Below are 6,707 nucleotides of genomic sequence, written 5' to 3'. Positions count from 1 at the left end.
GGGCCCGGACCAGCTGCCGTGGCAGCAGTGGCAGTAGCTGCAGCAGCCGCGGCCACCGCCGCTGCTGTGCCAGGCATCGCCAGCCCCGGCCCCGACCCCGAGTGGGGAGTGGGCTCGGCAGGGCCGGGGGCCCGCCGGGGAGCGCTGTCTGTGCGGCTGCGGCTGGGCGAAGGTCGGGGGGCTGGGCTCAACGCGGGCTCTCCTGTGAACGGTGAGTCACTTCCGTGGCCCTGGGGCGAGCGACCGGTCGGATCGGAGTGCGGGGTCTCGTCTTTCTCTCCAGTGGGAATCGTCTGGGCTCTCCTGGCTGGTTGGAAGGGTTCTTCCTCCCGCCGCAGCGGAGGCTGGGGGCGGAGGAGAGCGGAGAGGAGGGGAAGGGAGGGAAGAGAGGACGGCGGTGGCCGGGGGCGCGCGTGTGCGCCGCGCGCTTCGGCTGTGGGGCTTGCCTTCGGCCAGTCCTTCTGGATGATGCTCCAGCCGCGGGGGCAGGGAAACAGCCTGCCCCGGGCTCCACCGTCCTCCCCAGCCTTTGCCTGAGTCCCCGCGGCGGCGGGCGGGAAGGAGCCCAGGGAAAGGGGGTGGGGAAGCAGGAGCCGTAGCTGAGGCAGCCGCAACCACAGCGGCGCTGGGACCCAGTTACCGGGGCCCCGCCCCTTCGCCCGGGATTTGCTTTTGACCACGCCCCCTCGTTCGGGCCCTCCTCGCTTCTCACAGCGACAACTCTCAAGGCCCTCCTTCTGCTCCTGAAAATTCCCCCTCAGCCTGCTTTCCCCGTCCCTCCCTGGTCCCACACTGGCAAGTCTCCGGGCTCAACCCTCCCCCATCTACCCTTCCGTCCTTCCCTCCGCTTGCACTTCACCTCTTTTCCAGAAGCCTTTCCACATGTTCCAGAGTTTCCCTAGGGCTTGGCTCACAGAGGGCCTGTCTTTCATATTCACTCTGCTCAGACCAAACCTCACGGTCCTTAACTTCGCCCCTCTTACCAATAGCCTGGGTTCGGTGGCTTGTCGCATCTGCCTGGCGACATCCCAACCTTGGATCGGTCCAACTCCGCCTCTTCCATGCATGCCTGCACCCAGGCAGCTAAACACTGCTGGAGAAAACTATTCAAATCACAGATTTGTGCCACTGTAAACCTATGGCTCTCATCTTCTACCAGGCTCTCAGTGCTGACCCAAACCCGACTAGTCAGCTCTCTCTCTTACTCCACGGCGGCCATTTCAAACCTTCTTCTATCCCCTCAAACCCCCAACTTCTCCATCTGCCCCCTAACCCTCAGCAGATGACCCCACCTCCTACTTCACAGAGTAAACAGAAGCTACCAAAGAGGAAGCTCTTGACTTCTTGCCAGGAAGCCTAGGAATTGTCTCTTGCTCCTTCCCATCAGCACGTAAACATACTCAGGTCTCTTCCATCCAAAAAAGAAATAAACACTTAAAAATTCTCCCTCTTGGGCCGGCCGGTGGCTCACTCGGGAGAGTGTGGTGCTGATAACACCAAGGCCCCGGGTTCGGATCCCATATAGGGATGGCCGGTTGGCTCGCTGCCTGAGCGTGGTGCTGACAACACCAAGTCAAGGGTTAAGATCCCCTTACCGGTCATCTTTAAAAAAAAAAAAAAATTCTCCCTCTAACCACCTCCCTCTCTTCTTTCTACAAACTTCTCCAAAGAGTTGCCTACACTCAGCTGTCTTCATTTTCCCACCTCCCACTTATCTTTCAACCCACTCCAATCTGCCTCCACTACTTGCCTGAAAGTGCTCTCTCTCATCAAGGTCTGCCATGGCCTATGTCAATTAAATCCAATAGAATCTTTTCAGAGGTTATCCTACTTGGCTTCTTGGTAGTACTTGGCACTGGTGACCACTCCCTCCTCCTCAAACTACTTCCACAGCACCACACTCTCCTTGCTTTTCTCCTACTTCCTTGGTAATTCCTTTTTACTTTCCATGCTCCTCTTTGTCCAACACTTAATGTTGGTGGTTTTTAGGGCTTTGGCCTGAGATCTCCTGTCTTCTCTCTTTATGCTCTTTCCTTCGATTATCTCATTTGCTCCCATGGCTTCAATTATCATCTCTTTGCTGATGACTCCCAAATTGATATCTTAAGTCTAGATATTTCCCCTGACCCACACATTCAGTTGCTTATTAAACAGCTCTACCTGAATATCCCAGAGACACCTAAAACCTCAGCTTCTCCCCAACTCAAGGCATCTTCCTCCCAACCTGTTTGTCCTTCTTTGTACCTTACCTTAGAGAATGAGTCCAGTCAAAGCAGAAACCTGAGCTACACCCCTGACTCTTCTCTCTCCTCCACCCTCCATGCGGTCACCAAGTTCTGTCATTTTTACCTCCTGAATATTTCCGAAATCTATTTGTGTAGTCTCTTCATTTCTGCTGCCACTAGTTTAGGCCAGCACCATTTCTAACCTGCAATACTCTCACAACCTCCCTGTTTCAGTCTTGTTCTTTGGAAGCTATTTTCTACACTGTAGGCAGTGTGTATCTTTTGAAAAGGTATACCAAATCATATCACTCCCATGTTTAGAACCACTCAATGGTCCCCAGTGGCTCAAAATGAAACCTACTTTCCTTAACAGGGACGGTTAAGCTGGGCCCTTCATGATCTGGCCCATCAGCCTTTCCAAACTCTGTGTGTAAATTCTTAGACCGTTCTTAGTCTCTCTAGCCTCCAAGTTTTTGCACATGCTGTTGCTTCTGCAGGAAACTCTCTCCACATCTCCCCAATTCCACTTCATTTGTTCTTCAGATCTCAGCTCATTCAATGAATGTCTTCTGAGCACACACTATGGGCCAGGCACCATATGAGGCACTTACACGGTAGTGAATAAAACAGACACGAACAAGACAGTGGTGAACAAACTCTGCCCTCACAGTTTACGGTCTGGTACTGGAGAGGATGTGAAAGAAACAAACACATAATTATAACAAACAAACACACATAATTACAAATTGTGACAAGGCTATAAAGAGACAGGACAGGGTGATAGGAAAGAGAATAACGGGGTGGCTGTGATTAAGCCTGAGGGGTAAGGTATGGCCTGATATTTAAGCTGAGATGTGAAGAAGCAGGAGTCAGCAGATGAGGAGTGGAGGCAAAAGTGTTCTAGGCAGAGGACACAGCAAGTGGGAAGGCCCTGGGGGGAAAGGGAAATGGTATATTTAGGAGCTGTAGGAAGGCTACTGTGGCTGGAGCATAGTGAGCCGAGGGCAAGAGGGGTGGAATATGAGGTCGAAGCCAGAGGCAGGAGCCAGATTATGTAGGGTTTTCTAGGCCATGGTAAGGAGAATGGATTTTATTCTATGAGCAATGGAAAGGTATTGAAGCAGTGCTTTTAAGTGAGGGTCAAACTGGAGAAGGTACTGAAATCAATTTGAGAAAAGAATAGAAAATATCAGAATATATCATAGGATCATGTAGGATGCATAAGTATATTTCATGAAACTTTTCAGTTTGTATCATATGTGAACTGAGTCATAAGAAAATAGTATCTCTTTTGTAGATACTTCACTTCCAAAAAATGCTGAAATACACATTGAAAAGTTTTTTTTTTTTTTTTTTTTTTAAAAGGATGACCGGTAAGGGGATTTTAACCCTTGACTTGGTGTTGTCAACCCCATGCTCAGCCAGTGAGCTAACCGGCCATCCCTATATGGGATCCGAACCCATGGCCTTAGTGTTATCAGCACCACACTCTCCCGAGTGAGCCACGGGCCGGCCCCACATTGAAAAGTTTTAAGCTTGGTGTTGCCACGGTATATTTAACATTTTAAAAAGATGACTTTGGTTGCTGTGGATTGGATTGCAGGTTGACAAGGTTAGGAAACTTCTGTGGTCAGAGATGATGGTGATTTGACTAAGCAGTGGAGATGAAGACACGTAGAAAGATTTGAGAGATATTTAGAGAGACGTTTAGAAAGAATTGAGAGGGCTTGGTGTGGAGGCTTGGAAAAGGGGGAGAAAAGGAGGAATCAGGGATGATTCCCAGGGATCTGGTGATGATGGGGCCAGTCACTCACTGAGATGAGGAAAACAGAGGAACAGGTTTTCAGGGGAAGATCAAGTTCAATTGTGGATATGTTAAGCTGGACATGCCTTTGAGATATCCAAGTGGAGAAGTCAAGCAGGTAGTGGTATAGACATCCCAGGGGAGAGGTCTGGGTTTCAGATATAAATGAGTGGTCAGTATAGAGATGGCATTAAGTCAGAAGAATAGAAAAGATCAGCCCCAAACTGAGCAAACAGAGAAAGGAAGAGGACCCGTGATTGAGTTCTGTGGAACTATAACTAGATTGGGTGAAGGAGCAGGAGTTGGCAGAGACTGAGAAAGAGATAAAAAGGTAAGGACATAATTAGCAGTGTCAGGGATGTTTCAAGTGTACTGAGGTGTCTAGTAAGATGAGGATTGAAAAGGGTACATTGGGGGCCAGCCCTGTGGCTCACTCGGGAGAGAGCGGCGCTGGTAGCGCCGAGGGTTTGGTGCGGACCACACTGTGCTGAGGGTTGCGATCCCCTTACCGGTCAAAAAAAAAAAGAAAGAAAGAAAAGGGTCCATTGGATATGGCAACATGGATACTGTCAGGAAGCTTGACGGGTAGTTTTGGAAAAGCGGTGGGGATGAACACCAGAATGCATGAAGGGTGAATGGCTACACCATTGGCGGGAGTGTAAATCGATACAACTACTCTAGAAAAAGCTGGGCATTTTCTAGTAAAGCTGAATGATACACATGCTCTATGACACAGAAATTCTAGGTATGTATCTCAGAGCAGCGGTTCTCAGTGTGATCTGGGGATCCTGTGGGGGTGGGGGGTGGGAATTGTGGGAGCCAAAACCATAATACTAGTAAGATGTTATTTGCTTTTTTTACTCTCATTTGCTCAAGAATGTAGAGTGCAGTTTTCCAGAGGCTATGTGACATGTGATTATCATAACAGATTGAATGCAGAAGCAGATAGAAGAATCCAGCTGTCTTCTATTAAGCCTACAATAAAAAGAGATTTACAAAAATGTAAAACAATGCCACTCTTCTCATTAAATTGTTTTTGTTTTAAAAAATAGTTATTTTTCATAAAAGTGTTATTTGTGTTAAATGTAATGGATTTATTATTATTTTAAACTTAATATATCCAACCTTTTTCAGTTTTAGTTTTAATACAGTAAAGATCAATTCATATAACCCAAATAAACCAAAGCTCTCTGGGATCTGTAATGCTTTTTAAGAATGTGAAGTGGTCTTGAGACCAAAATGTTTCAGAACAGCTCCCTAGAGTAACCCTTGCACATGTGTACTGGGAGACATGTCTAAGAATGTTCACAAAAGTCTATTTGTGACAGCAAGAAACTAGAAACAAGAGCACAGGATGAATCCATTGAGACATATTTAATAATGGAATACCATAAGGAAATAAAATATGAATGAACTGTAGCTACATGTATTGACACGGATAAGACTCAGGAAACCTGGCGCTGATTCAAAAAAGTCATGGAGGTCTATGTTTATAAAAAGCTGAAAAATGTGCAAAATTAAAAAATATATGGATGTAGTCCTATGTTGTAAAACCATACAGAAAAGCAAGGAATAAAAAAATTAAAAATTCAGGACAGTGGTTACTTCTCAGGGAGGGGAAGAAGATATGACTGGGGAGTTATACAGGGGGTTTCGTCATTAGTAAATGATCTGTTTTTTGAAGTTGGGTGATAGGGTACATAGGTATTGGTTTTATTACTTATTCAAATTGTACAGATATGCATATTCTAAAATTTATAATATGTATCATGAAAAACAAATACATTAATTAATTGTAAAGAACAGCACTGATTGGCTAAAGTGCCAGTGAGAACGTAGATTGTTATAGGACCCTCACTGAGGTCAGAGAGGGCAGAACACCTCCTTCCACCCCACTGAAGTGGAGCTAAATGTGTAAACAATTTCAGTGAGAAACTTGGCTGTGAAGGGGAACAGAGCCCAGAGACATAGGGTGATGGTAGGGAGGGTCAAAGAATGATTTTTTTAAAACTGGGAGACTACTGGACTATGTTCGTTTGCTGCTGGGAATAATCCAGCAGAGAGGGAGAGAAAGGGAATAATACAAGGGAAAGGAGGGGCTGGGGTTGGGATATGGGGCATTGGGCCTCAGAGGGGAGGAGAGCCCACCCCCCCCAGTCCCATCATTGTAACAGGAAGGAATGAGAAAAGGATGAACGTGATACTGGCAGGTTTAGAGATTCAGAGCTGGGAAGATGAAGGAAGGCCCTGTAAAAATTCTTGATATCCGATGGCTTCTGTTTTATCACTGAAGCATGAGGTAAGGTCATTTTCTATAGAGAGAATAGAAATAATAGTCTTTCTTAATAGCATTGTTGATAGAAATTTGTTTTTTATTATTGATAGTTCAGCAAAGCTTCAGCTTCACAATAATATCTTACACATTTTTAGGACGGCTGTCGAATTTGGGAAAACCTCTGTCTAGTTTCTTCCATATATGAGCCATATGATTTCAGGGCATTTCAATTTTCTTGTATAATGACTTCTTCAGCACTCTGAGTTTTCAATAACCAGAGCCTTGGAAGGCACCTGTGCAAATGAGCAATTCTGAAGCTTAAGCTTCATTGACTTCTATGAACTGCCTCTTCCTTCAGGAAGCTTTCTCTGATTTTGCCATGCTGAATTTCTTCCACAGAGTT

Source organism: Galeopterus variegatus, unplaced genomic scaffold (assembly GCF_000696425.1).
Source record: "Galeopterus variegatus unplaced genomic scaffold, G_variegatus-3.0.2 Scaffold5066, whole genome shotgun sequence".
In the NCBI taxonomy this organism is placed as follows: Eukaryota; Metazoa; Chordata; class Mammalia; order Dermoptera; family Cynocephalidae; genus Galeopterus; species Galeopterus variegatus.
This window is presented reverse-complemented; position numbering follows the sequence as displayed.